Here is a 15,343-nt window from a genome sequence, read left to right as displayed (position 1 = left end):
GTGCCCTTTCTGGAAAGCCGTACTGTCAGGATTTCTTTATTTCTTTATGGCCAAATATTCCATTTTATAAAAATATAGCACATCTTCGTCTATCAAAAGAGACTTAGGCTGTTGCTATATCTTGACTACGGTAAATTATTCTGTAATAAACATGGGGTTATAGATATCTTTCCAAGACAGTATGAAATTTCATTTTCTGTTTTTTGGGTACATGGATATACTTTTAAGTAAACACAAAAATTAGATGTAAATATAAACAGGTCTAAATATGTGAATTATAAAGTTACATTAGTAAAGAGGAAGAAAACTAAAAAACTTGAAGACTAGGAAAACGACCTTTTTAAATTGCCTTTTCTATTAGTGACATCAATATGATGAAAAATAACTTCATACACAAACTGACAATGAGATAGAAAATAACAATGAAGAATCAAGTAACTGTGTTACAGACGGTTTATGTTTGTATGTTTGCATGCATGTTTTCAACCAAGTACTCTAGTCTGATGTTTTCCATAGGATATAAAAGATGTTTATTCTTCTACCAATGTAAAAAAACTAAATATATAAAAATTAAATATGCATTTACATATTTACATGGAAAGGGATCATTAAACTAACTTTAAACACTTGGAATTATTTTAAATTATTTATTTCATTAATGAGAATGAATAACTTTCTTACATGTAATTTCTTTCACATCTCGAAGAGTAAATGTTAAACATATTAAATTACTCAGATACTGCCACAAGCCCATATTGTTGTTGTCATAATCAACATATTGTTGTATTCAAATTAATTTAAGAATTTGGATTTACCAAGGAAATTATGTCTCTCTAGATACCAGTATTAATATTCAATATTAAGTAAAAGAAATTTTAAAGTATGAAGCATGATTACTATATACTTCAGAAAATGTGGCTTTGTTTTAACACATTTAAATTAATATTCAAATTTGATGAAACAATAAAAATTATACTCACTAAATTATGGTTTAATTTAATGTACTTTTCCTAAATATATATTTTAACATATTTTAAATGGAATACGTTTAAAAATAATAGATTGCAATATCTCCACGTATCTTCTAATATGTGAACTGATTTTCCTGAAATTTAACTTTTAAAAGGTATAATCTTTGAGGGATTATTTATAATTTATAATTGGCCTAAATATTTATCATTTTGTGTGCAGAACTGAATGGAATTTTGTCAATTACGTGGTTATGTTTTCTATTTTTCAGGTGGGAAATAAAGCATACAGAAATTATGTAATTTATTCCTTAAGATACAAGTCACACCAAGTTACTATCCATTTGAATATTTTTGCATATTAATCCTCATTTAGAAATAGTGAATTCATTATGTTGAGACAATATGATTTTAGATAATATTGTTTTGCATGTATTTTAAATAATTATAAATATCTATATATCTATCTCTATATATCAACATATATCAATATCTCTATCAATATATAGATAGACACAGATATAGACATAGAAATATAAGTATAGGTATAGATATATATGTATTTTACCACAGACTCATAGTAGCATTGCTAAGTTTTCTGATTTCAATGTATTCTTTTAAACAGGAACTCTTGTTCACTGATGTGTTCACATTTTTCTGTCTATTTAATAGTCAATTTAGTTAATTTAATTTAGACACCCTTACTCTTGTATTTATGTTTCATAGCTGTTTTTGAACATCCATAAAATAGCAAATAGACTTAATTAAATTTGACATGTTTTATAAATAACTAAGGTCATAATTCACAGAGCATTTCTAGAATCCTAGTACAGAGTGTTTTTTCTGTATACAACATTTCATTAAATACTAACAGTGGTAGCTCTGTGAGGTGCTCCATTTCTGAGTTGAAACTGACACTCAAGTGGGAAAGTTTTGTCCTGAGTGAGGAATGGAGTAACGGGAAGAGGGGGTCTTCAATCTGCACCCCACACTTTCCTTGAACAGTGATCACTGCTGATCGATATTCTCGTGACCTTGTGTATCAGAGAACGTGTAATTAGTCAACAAAATATTTTTAAAAGAAACAGAGAGTAAGGTTAAATATCTATAATTTTCATACTGATAATTTGTAGTTCTTAACATGGAGAATTTCCAAGTTTGATCATAATTTTCTGTAGTGTTATCACAAACCATATTCGCAGTAAATATGATGCTGTCGTATGCAGCTTCTAAAACTCCTCAGTTGCTCACTCCCTGTAGTGAGGCAATTGGATAATCCCTTCCCTTCTGTGTGGTCTGGACCTGATGACCCACATCCCCAGCTGACAAATTAATTGCAGCTTTGTGAATGACCTTAACCAAGACAATCTAGCCAATATTTTCTAACCCCTACTCAAAGAAACTAAGAATTAATAAGAAACTATGAATGTTTGTTATTTCAAGGCCTAAGTTTTGAGGTAATATTTTACACCACAGTAGATAAATAATATAGTTACCGAAACCAAGAAACTTATTTTTTAGAATTATTTTAAGATTTATTTAAAAGGTTTAACTTATACATATTTCTTTATATTTTTGCTTTAAAATGAGTTTTATAGTCTTGCTTTCTTGGGTTAATTTATAGGAGACACAATTTACTCTGGATTTTCAGCCACCTTTCTGATCCTTCCACTAGATTATGTTTTACTTTTAAAAGTAGCAGGAGAAGCAAAAAACCAAAGCTAATGTTTATCACAACATTTATTATCATAGTAAAATATCTTATGAATATAATTTAAATGTGAGACTACCTAAATATACCAATGAAGTGGAATATTAGACTATAATTTGAAAAGTATAGTTTAATGGCTATAATATTTTAATAATTTATGATTAACTTATTACTATTGGTTTTAATAATTAATATGTTTCTTTTATAATTTTAGAGATGTATTAAACAAACACAAAACATATTAAACAATGTAAACATTTTTTCTTTCTTGAAGTATATTATGTTTACATGTAATTTCACTATTTCAATACTTTACACTATTTCAATAATAGTGACTTAAATACGTGAGCAATTTGACTGAGACCTATTGTGTTAGTAATAATAGAAAACAATTACCTAGCACTATGTTTCGCGTATTGCATTAAACTAGTGATAGGTCAAGTGTGTTCCCTAGACCATTGCTGGTCTGTGAACTGTTTGTGCTGATTAATGACAAAGTGTGGAAAGAGACGATAATCATTAAAAACTGAAAGACAGCCCTGGCTGGTGTAGCTCAGTGGAGTGTGCACGGGTCTAGAAACCAGGCTTACCAGTTCCATTCCCAGTCAGGGCACATGCCTAGGTTGCAGGCCATGCCCCCAGTAGGGGGTGCACTACAGGCAACCACACATTGATATTTCTCTCTTTTCTCCCTCCATTCCCCTCTCTCTAAAAATAAATAAATAAAATCCTTTAAAAAACTGTAAAGCCATTTGACAGAAAAAAATTACAAATTTCTTATTCAAACAATCTTTAGATAACAACAAAAGATAGATTCTGAAAACTACTTTTGCAACATCTTCTCTAGCCACCTTTTATATTCTTCTCATTTATTGTGTCGTAATGTATCCCGCAACTTCGATGAATTTTAGTTCATGAAGTGTGAATTTCTATAACTGTGGATGAATACCGACCATGTTTGTTACTGTTTTATGTTCTTGGCATTTGTTCTTTGTTTTTTATTGCTTATATTTTTCTGTCTTCTGTTGTTTTAATTGAGCATTTTATAATGATTTCATTTTATGTTAGTCTGCTGATGATCCCATAGAAAGCCTTTTTCATTTTCTTACAGTGTTTTGATGTTTACCATTTCATATTAACACTTTTAGAGGGTTTTCATCTTTTGCTTATACTACACTTTTATTCTTGCATGTTGTTTACTTTTTATATTTGGGCACATCACATATTTTTAACTGCATTTCTAATAACTCCAAAAATCTGTGTTATGTCTGTCTCTGGTTTTGATGTGTGTTTTGTCTATTTAAACTGTGTTTTCACTTGAATTAGGATATTTCTGGGATTTTTACTCTGAAAACCTGGTGGGGTTTCTAGAAAACACCCAAAAAGTGTTGAATTTTCTCTAAGATTGGGGTCCCTGTAGTTTTTCACTCTCATATTAATATACAATCGCCATGTAGCAATTCAATACTATTGCTATTTATTTTTTACTATGATTTATGTCTCTTGATGTTTCTTCTCCCACTAAGCAGATCTTGGCTGTGGCTCTCTGGTATCACCTCTCTCCAGAATTCCTGTTGGAGTTTGCCCCACATCCTCAGTACTCTGGTGTACCCAAGGAAAGCAAACCATTTTCAGTTCATTCAGCTGTTGCTTGTTTTGAGGATGGAAATGGTACCTTCCAAGCTGTTTTCATGATGGGGCTGAAAGCAGAAGACATATGGGTCTATTTTGAGGCATGTTTTTTATAGAAAATTTAGATAATACAGAAAAATATGAAGAATGTAAAAAATACACAGAATAAAATTCTGCTCAAGCATTATTATATTATTTCAGTATATTTATTTGTAAAGAAGAATGAGCAATAAATAGGTAAGTAGGTAGGTAGATGATAGATAGATAGATAGATAGATAGATAGATAGATAATAGATAGATAGAAGATATGAAAGACTCCTGGAATTGGGATGAGAAGAGAAACAAGAGCCACAAAGTTAAAGTTTCATCTCAGACAGTGCTTGAAAACTATACAAAGAAGCAAGTGTTATTTTAGTACTTTAAAGAATGGCTATGCTAAAGCCACAAATACAGGTTTCTTTTCAGCCACCCACCCACAAATATGTAATTCTTTTCACAATAGTCCAGGTAATCAATGTTTTGAAAGAGCATTTTATTTTTATCTCAGTAAACTGAACTCTATGTTTTGTAAAAACAAGCTGGGTGAATCTTTTACTAGTGTAAGTTATATAAGGTTATAAATAAGAAATTGACAGAAAATACTTAAACTAAATAAATCATGAATAATCTCCTGTTTTAACATAAACACTGAGAACATGTCAAAAAATATATATTTTTACAATATAGTTTGCTTTCAAAGTCCAGAGGTTGAACAATGAAACTGTTTATCCTTTTTCCTGGGATTTAAAATAAGTCCATATTATTTAGAGCACTCTCAAACTCTCTGTTCAAAACTGAAGTATTTGCTAAGTTCTACTCTTAGTATATCTGCATATCATAACTTGGTTTCCTATTGCTGGTCACTTTAAGTTGCTTCTGTTACCTTTCTTCTACAATGAACATTTTATAAAAAATTTAAATGTTCAATGTGAAAAGTCATTAACAATCCTAAGAATCTTTTCTTTAAACAAAATCATAGAAGACTTTTCTCTTTCCCACAAAATGAGCTTATTTACAAAATAAGAGGATCAAATCAAGTGCCAGTGCCTTATGTTTACCCAGCTGATTCAGGTTCTAAAATCTCTAGACAATTTATGGTCAATTTAACACATTAATTTATTTTCTTCCTTATAGTTTAAGAAAGCTGAAATGTTTAATTTAATTTGCCATCATTAAAACGTCAAATTGTCTTATAAAATAATAAAAAAATGATTCAGAGTTGATAGGACATTTAAATGTGATCTATGCAAATATTGTGTTTTATCTTATCCACTTAAAGAGCCAGTTTGAAGATATGTAACTGTCACTGAGAGGGTTGAGGTGAGAGGCACTCTTCTAGATTGCTGTACTGCGTATCTCGCGTTTCTCTCCCCCTTCTCTCTTTCTCCCAGGTACACTCATACACACTTTTTTCTTCAATGAACACAGATGGAATTCTAGGATAAGTGGTCGAGTTTGAATTAAACATAAAGTAAATACTCAGATTTATTATTCAGTCAGGCAAGAGCCATAGTACAGATGGATTCTGTTTCAAGTATGAGCAGTAACTACTTTTTGTTGGTAAATACACGAGTCGTAATATGTTGGAGTGGAAATGTACCTTATCATACAGAAAATAATTGACCTGAGATTGATTAGAGATAATTGATTATGCATATATACACACACCACTGTATATCATATATGGAACAAAAATGGTGCACATTTATTCAAATAGTACTTTCCTTGTTAGTATACATGGCCGATGGACCACAAGTAAAAACTGTTTTTGAATTTGCTCCCTGTTTTTTCAATTTCTTGCCTCTCTTACTCTCTTCTATATCAAATTCAGTGCTGTGTCCCAGTGTAAGCCTTCTATGGCCTGTGCTGGAGAGAATACTGTCTATGCTCTGTGTCCCCATGCCACCCTCGGCCTCTGTGAATTATAACACCCATTCATATAACACTGCATATGGATCTTTGCTTTTATCTGTGTAATTACATTACATTTTACCCAGCACCTAAGGAAAATTTTTGTTTCTATTCCTATAAATATTTTAAGCCCAAACCATTTCTTATTTATTTAAATATTCAGTGTAAATATATGTGCTATTTTACTTCTGTAATATGCACCTAGCTGTTGGTATTAGTTGGCTCATGCTCTTTCCTGTCCTATGGCTTCCTATTGACACAGCTCTCATGGCCTGGGTCCCCGAGTACCACTGTTTCCTGGATAGGGTCACAGTGTTGGACAATTTGCTTATGAACTCTAGATTTTATGCTGGAGTCTCCATGAATAAATTTTATTAGGACTTTCTAAGCATTAGATGCATGTTCTTTGGTGAATGTTTTGCCATAAGGCTTTTAAATTATTCTTAATTTCCTTTAACAATAGGCCAGTGTATTCAAAATTATTTAGTTATTTCAAGATTTCTGGAATAGATTGGCTATGAATAAACTGCTGAGAACTTAAGTTAAAAGTAAATTGTTTTATTTTTCCCTGTATACTTTCTAAGGGAAAATAATATAGATATGGACCATTCTCTTTGAAAAGGGGTAGAAGTCGGAAATAGAAGATCTAAGCAATTTCCACTATTTTATTTCTTGGTAATAATGATGAAAATGATCGAAAAATAAATAGAATAAAGAAAAAGGCGAAGAATACATAAATTGAAAAGGGAGAATTTTAACAACTTGTCTGAGATAACGTTTCAAGTAAGTGTCAAACCAGGGATTTGACCGCAGGTAGTTTTTTGGAGTTTTTTCTTAAATATTTATTACACCTCAGCATCACATCAACATTTTCACCAAATATTTACCAAGTTAGAAAGTTCTAATGTTATGTACATTTATTTTTGCCAAGATATATATGAATTTTTCCACAACTTATTTTAATATTGTACTACACATTTTATTGTACAATATACAAGGGCAACTGGAGATTATATATGTTTAATATTACACTGTAAATATAAAGTGTGTGTGTGTGTGTATATATATATATAGAGAGAGAGAGAGAGTGAGAGAGAGAGAGAGAGTAGTTACAGTGTTCACAATGATAACATTTGTAGAAAATGAATTGATCGGTCAGCTGATACAGTTAGTTTCCCTGTATTATTATGTGTAGATGGTGCATAATGGAGAGGATGCTGGAGAAGCTTTGTTTAAAGCTGTGACAATATGGGACTTTACCATTGAAAGACATTATGTTTGTAAGACTAAAACATGTGATAGTCAAGTAGACAATCTTTATTGTTACTTTCAACTAAAAAAACACTTTTATTTGAGGATTTACATTTTTAATTCAGATTTTAAATAAAAAGGGAAAATTGCCATTAAAAGATATAAAAGGTGCATGATTTCTGTGACATTACAAACTGATTTACTAGAGTAATAAGGGTTGGAAAACAAACATCAAAACTAACTGTACCCTTTCAGTGTCAATAATTTAAAAATAAATTAAAAGAACAATGGAGCACTATATCCAAATGTCTTGGATTAAGAGGGGAAAAGGTTTTATGGAATTTGCTATAAGAAAGAAGTAATATATACATTTTGAATATGTACTTGTGTTTTTAAAAAGATGTATTTGGAAGTTTTTTTTATTATAACCTGACAAGATTATCTAAAACAGTTATAATGACTAAAAATGGAACACTAAAACCATTTTTTTCCTTTACATTTTTTATATTTAGTGTTATGGAGTACTATGTACTATACATATACTGTTGCATTTTATCCTCTAAACATTATAATATTAAAGTGACTGATTTCTAATGAGCAGTCTCAGATATATATTTATTTAACTCAACTTATAAATAGAAGAATTACTTATACAACTGTTCATGCTGCAAAAAAAGGCATCTGACAATAAGTGATTCAAACAAGATAAAACTGTATTTCTCCCGGCACAGTTCAAAGTTAATTGGTGGCCAGGGTTAGAACCAATCTGCTGTATTCATACACTGTTTCATTCTGAGACTAAGATGGCTAAGATGGCTATTCCTTTTCTTTGGCGTTGGAAAAATGACAAAGCTAGGTAGTGCTCACACATTTCTTAATCCGTCTGTACATCAGAAGAGACTCACATTGTTGCTTCTTGCATCTCATTGGCTAGAACTGAGCCATAACAAAGAACAGACCAGTTGGGACAACATCAAAGAAGTAGTCCATATTTCCAGCTAAAAATTGTCAGTATGACATGTAATAAAGGGAGCTTGGAAGTTGGTAAGTAAGTAACTACCTGTTTTGTCAGAGAAAGCTAGGATAAAAATTTAAATATGTTTAATTCTGAATGTTTTCATTTAACCTCTGTTGCATACTAACTCCATTCCTTTGCATTTACTTCACTTCTGATTCAAATGGTTTGTTATGTCATTTATTATGTATTATTGTACTTAGTATTAATTTTAATAAGTTTGTTTTTTCCGCTCTTGTGTTTAATTTTTAACACAAGATTAATAATTCATAAATATTTCATAGTTCCTGAACCTTCTACCAATAGGTACCAAATTAAAGAGTGTTGAGAGAATGAATAATCCTTTGCTACAGGGATTGCATTAAGTACATTTTTGTTATTGTTGTTTACTGGTAATTGGAGGAGGTCAGGAAAAAAGGCCATTTTGAGCTCACATTGCACATTTTATCGAGTGTAAATGCTTTGGTGAATTTCTTAGAAAGTATATGATAGTCATCATTTATAAATCTTTGGAGAATTGTTATCATTCTCATGGAAATTGCTTGCAGAATTGCTGATTTCATATTCCATTGCCTGCCTAATTTTTTGGTGCACACTTTTTTCTGTTCCAGAAAAAAAAGTGAAATGATTTTTGTTAAGTTAAACATATATCAGAGTGCAAAAGTTTTCTTTTGTCTCATAGTTTCTTTCGTTTTTGTACTTTCCAATGAATAAAACATTTTTTTCTAGGTCATTTATTTTTTGCCTGAATTACTTTTTGATGTTCTGTATACATTGTTCTTAATGCTGGCTACATATAATTTTCACTTGGAAATTTTTTACTTGTTTGCTTAAAAAGACTTCAGATCATCACCCTTGAGGATTCAAATTTCATATTTGAGAATAGGAAATGAGAAACATGATTTTAAGCAATCTCAAGGTTGATCATTATTTAGAATCAGGCTGGAAAACAACTTCTTAAATATAAGACAGGATGGGTTGGTGGTTACTAACGCAGGTTCTGAAATCAGAAACAGAGAAAAAAGTTCCAATTACACAACTCATTGACTATGGACTTAAAGGTAGTTATTTTACCCGGAAGTCCTTCCTGTGACATCAGGCACTAGTCAACAAATAATAAATGTTAGCTACATTATTATCATTATCAGTATTATTATTGTTATCATTATCATTATTATTGTTATTTATTAAAGATGTTACAAAGTTCTGCAGTACGCTACTCTTTCTCTGATCTACTTCATTTGGCTCTATCTTCCTCACTTTTTAAAAATGTGAATTCGTGCATTAGCATTCTATCTAAATGCTTGTTACTAAAATAACATTTTAGAAAAGACAGTAAATTTCTAGAACCTCTAGTTCAATCATTGACTCAAATGTATCCCTATTATATTCTAGGCACTCCATCCAGGCATTGAGCTTGTATCCAAGATCAAAACAGGGAAAAACATTATTGGCTATCATCTAATTTACATGTAACAGGGTGGTGAACAACAACAACCCAAATAAATAAGTTTCGCAGTAAGAGTTACGCAGCAAAGGCAGCAAGAAAAGAGAAAGAGGATGTGAGTGGTGATCAATTGTAATTTGAATGGCCCCAAATGGCTCACTGCAAAGATGAGAGATGAACAAAAAAACTGGAAAGGTCACCTGGACAAGATATGTAGGTACCTGGGGGATGAGTATTTCAGGTGTCGAAAACAGCTTGCACAAAGACTCAGGTCGGGAACTTGGCTGGTGCAGGAGGCGTGGCCAACCGGACAACCTGCCTGAGGGAACTGTAAATGTAAGGTCAAAATAAAATCAGGAAAGGCTTGGAAATGATTCTAACAGCTTCCTGTTTAAATCTGACGAACACTTGAAGCAGAAGATTTACCCAGTAGGACCAATTAGGCTTTTCTTCTCTGAATATACTGAAAAAAAAAAAAAAAGGAAAAGAAAAAAGGGAGACTTCTTAGGAGACTACAACAATGCAGGTGAGAATTGATTGTAGCTTTGACAAAGTTGATAGTAAAGAAAGGAGAATTAGTCCACTTATGAAAGCATTTTAAAGGTAGACCACGTATTTTGTTGATGAGGTAGATGTTCAAATGTATAGTAAGGGAGACAGAAGTTGGGCATCTTAAGAGTTAAAACTTTATTCTCAAGATATGAAACTGTTTTAGATTCCCAGACAAAAAGCATTTCCTATAATTAGATTTGTGTTAATATAGCATTGGAAAATATGCAATCTGCTCATTTAAACTACGAGATGAAATGCAGAGGAAAACAGTCCACATGCCATCATGTGTTCATTGGCTTGTCATCCGATTTGGAAATACAAAATCTACAAAAGGCATTGGATTTTCACTAAAGATGGATCAACATTCTCTGTCTAGGTAGTCTCAATTATGTCCAAAACATTAGATGTCATTTATATATGTTCCCAAATTTATCTATCTGGCCCCAAACAGGGAAATCAGCCATGACTCCTTTACTTTTTTATACAAATCTATAGGCCATCCATATGTCCCATAAGTCTTAGCTTCAAAATGTCTTTAACATATCCACCACCATAGCCATGGTGGATATGTTATTGCATCTTCTGCATATCCCAATATCCTATTGCATCTTCTGCATAACAGTGCGGGTGTTTCCACAGCAGCTAGAGCAATGTTTTTAAATATGTAAATAGATGTCATGTCTTCCATTAAAATGTGTATACCTTTCCCTGTAACCTGAACTAAATTTAAGTATTTCATAATGAACTGTGACATACAATATGATTTCCCTTTCTCTCCAAGTAAAAAAAAAAATGAACTACAAGCCTCTTCCTCTTCTCAGATATTTTTTTCAGCTCCTACAACATAGAAATGCCTTTCTGTTCTAGCAAGTGTTTACATGATTTTCCTTATACCTAGGCTTTTCTGCAATATCTATTAAGTAGGTACATTTTTATCTTTAAACCACAATAAAAACTTAGGTCTCAAGAGACATCTTTTATGACCAGCTAATGTAAATAAGAACTCAAATCCCCCTTCTCTTAGCTCATTAGTACTATGGTTTATTGCACTTCTGAGCTAAGAAGAAATGGATAATACCAAAATGCTTGATGAGTACTAACTCCTAGGAGAGAGTCTCCATTTGGGGTACCAGCCTAATACTGAAAGGAGATTTGGAATGAAATTGGGCACATGTATTAATTATAAAAGTTCTACTTAAGAAAAAAGTTAAATCAAGTGTTCTTCCGGTAGTTTGATTATAATGTTTCTGAAATATTAACAATTTGATCTGCAAATAAATACAATTGTTGTCAGTGGAAATCAGGCCCTTCCACAGGACCATGAGGAAGGCATTTCAAGGACCATTCATGGGTGATTGTGGCGTGGCAAAATGGTTTATTCTGGTGGAAACCTGCTCTTGGGTTTCCGATTTTTCATCTCTCTCTCTGTCTTGCCATGGAAAAGTTGAACCATGTGTTCCGCAAGGCCAAAACAAAAGCCAGCATTCAGAGTTTCTACTTCACATTAAAGCTTGGCCCTTTGGAGCTCACACCGTCTGCCCCAGGCCCTGGTAACTGATAAACCCACGTGGTCATGCGCTCCCAGGTGAGAGAGAACGGCAAATGCACAGGGTGAGTGTGAGTCAGGAAGCAAGAGAATGAGAGAGAGAGAATAAGATCGCAAGAACGTACGGGGGAGATGGGTTCCCAGGTAAGAAAAAGAAAATCTTCGTTTCCCTGGGATTATGTTGGCTTGGGTTTGCTATGGACCAGGTGCTTTTTCAAAATAACCAATCCATTTCCCAGCTTCAAGGGCTTTTCAATGGGTCCTCACCCTAGTTATACTGGCAGGTTTCTATGTTCAAGTGCTGCCCCCAGTGCCCCCCAACAATGCAGCAAGGTCAAGGGGGGAGGTTAATTCCCTCCACAGAGTAATGCTATCATCCCCTGTAGTGTGAAGTTGTAGCTTCCTGGTGAAAGACACAAGCTCATGCTCCCCAGTTTAAGCTTAATATTTGATTCAGTTCCCTTTGGTTCCTTTCTTATATTAATAATACACTGTGCTAATACATTGATTATTGTAAAACTAGTAGCAGACATCCTGTTCACTGAAAGATAAACTCTGAATTTGCCTTTAAGGAAATATAATACTTGTGGGGTGATTAAAACAAACAATGAGAAGCAAGCATAACTTTTATGAATTTTTTCATAAGCAAATAAAATTATTTTTCTGGGTCCAAAAATGTCTAGTGAATGTGAAGATATGAAAGAAATGCTTTTTGTTTTTTTCTTTTCGGGAGAAAAGCCGATCAGAGATGATGTTTATTAAATGGAGACTTTAGATTGTAAGACTGGGGAGAGTCAATTGTTTTTCTTTTTTCTGGATATTCACAGGATTGGGTACCAGAATCTTAGACAAGGAGGATACAGGTATGGATAATTTTAGCAACAAGGTTAAGGTCAGAGGAGAGTGGAGGAAACCCCAGAAAGGTAGTTGACCTATGTGACAGTATCAGTAGGAATCATTATCACCATGTTGTAAATCAGTATCACCAAATGTCAACCAAGTTTTTAAAATGTTAAAATTTTATATAAAATATACCTTGGAGCTTCAACGGACGCTCATGCATGCTGCGGCAGACATTAGGGGGAGATGAAGCAGCTTGTAAATTGTCAGTCCCGTGATCTTTATGAAACAGAGTAAGTGCAGCCACCAGGGGACTGTTCACTGGCTAATGAAATAGACGACACAGAGGACAGCCCTGTGGTGCATGTAAGCATAGCTTAGAAACTGCCACATACCTATGAACAAGCTAACTGGGAGAAGGCTTGAATTACTGAGATCAAGAAAGATGACTAACAGGCTGATATTACCTAGCTAATTTTAAAAGGCGAAATCTAAAACCTAGAATAATCAGACTTAATAGCTCAAAGAAGAAATTAGGTACTTGACTTTTATAGGGATATAACAATTACATAATAATATTTTCTGTTTCTTCTCATTCTTGCATCATTTTGTTAAATCATGAGACTGTGTTAAAATATTACACACAAATTGTGTTTTTAAATTTTCATTTTCAGCACAGTCCTTTGCCCAACGGCTTAGTGCTCTTCTTTAGAATAATCTTAATAGACTAGAGTTTTATCAGCTTCTCTTCCTGCTATTTGGCCCTCTGCCATTCTGAAAAAAAATTGTGCATGTGAAAAAATGATCTCTTGCAAAAATTGAACAGTCATGCTCCTAGAATGTGTCTGTTGGAACTCTGTGTTAAGCCATGTAAGTCATTTATCTACTTATCTAATATTTATGCAGCCTATTTATGAATATAATTAAGAAGAAAATGATGAGAACTTTTAAGAGAGAAAATAAAGATTCCTTGGTACTTTACAGAGCCCTGGGATTTCTGTAGAGAGTTTTATATTTGATAAGTGTTACAGATCTCTGTTCCTAGAAGTACACATTTGGCGGGGGGGGGGGGGGGGGGGGGGGCTAAAGTTTTCTCCTTATCTACTTAAATCTTCCTCTGTTTGAGAGGGTGTGTGAGGCATTGAACACTATTCTCATTGGGACTTCACTGACTGTGTGACTACGAGCTATTAACCTAGATTCTAGCACTGAATTATATATAACTACTCTTTCAGAGTAATGAGGTTTAATTTTTTTTACTGATATTTCAGCCGAAATTGGGAAGTCTGTCATCAGATAAGTATTTTAACACTAGGTTTGCATAAATTCCTTAAGAAAAAAGTGTACTTATACTAAAATTCTACCATCCCCAAATGTATTCAATGTTATGCTAATTCTACTTACAACTAATATGTTGTTATTCCCATAGAGAAAGTATTTCCTAGTGAATTAATTATATTTTATCATATAGGGTAGAAACTGTCATAAATTAAAAATAAGATTGAACTGATAAGAACAGATACTACACTTGATCTTAGCCAAAAGGATAAGAAGAGAGTAAAGAGGGGATAAATGGTGATGGAAGAAAACTTGACTTGGGGGGGGTGGTAAGCACATGAAACAATATACAGATGACGTGTTAAGGAATTGTATACCTGAAACCTATATAATTTTCATAGCCAATGTTACCCTAATAAATTCAATAAAAATTTTAAAATATTGATGACATATTTGCAATTTCATATATAGCCTGTTCTATGTAATTTTAAAAGCCAAGCAACTAAGAAAAAAGAAAAATATAAATTGCATATAACAATAAGAAAACATTTTAAAAGTTAATGTGATTTAATACTTCATGAAATTTTGTTTTTACTTTAGGGTTTTGATTTTTGGTTACACCATTGTAGTTATTGATTTATGTATGCATTTATAGTTTAATCAAAATACAATACTTTATTTTGAGTTGGAAACCTGACTTCATATAGTTTTACACATCACACACTATTTTAAAAAATGGCATTTTTAGATTGACGCTATCTTTGAAAATAATGTGCTGAATGTCAAATAACAGTTTATATAAAATTTATATCGATTTTGGATTCTAGATTAAAATTTCACTGTTCCTAAATGGACCTTAGATGAAAGTATTGTTACTGAGATATTTATATTGACCAATCCCCAAATTTGAGGAACTGGTTTTGTCAAACTTCCTTAATCTGCTAATGTCATCATCATCATCATCATCTTTATTATTAGCGTTGATCTTATTATCTGAAAGAAGTTTAAGGATACATAACAGGAAGTACTGAACAGTCATAGTAACCCAAAGATGGACAGGTAAAAATATGAAATGCATGCCCTTTGGAAATTTTAAGAAATGGTAATGTTAAATTTCTTTTTTCCACAAGAGCACCCCTTTGCCCCAGCTGC

At 32.5% G+C, this 15,343-nt stretch overlaps 1 pseudogene; it reads right to left on the bottom strand.

Moving 5' to 3' along the window:
• Positions 1-14,380: 14,380 nt before the first annotated feature.
• Positions 14,381-14,471, bottom strand: LOC114509047 (annotated as a pseudogene).
• Positions 14,472-15,343: the final 872 nt, after the last annotated feature.

This window comes from Phyllostomus discolor, chromosome 11 (assembly GCF_004126475.2).
Source record: "Phyllostomus discolor isolate MPI-MPIP mPhyDis1 chromosome 11, mPhyDis1.pri.v3, whole genome shotgun sequence".
Taxonomy (NCBI): Eukaryota; Metazoa; Chordata; class Mammalia; order Chiroptera; family Phyllostomidae; genus Phyllostomus; species Phyllostomus discolor.
Note: the sequence above shows the minus strand (reverse complement) of the source record. Positions and strands in the feature narration are given on the sequence as shown.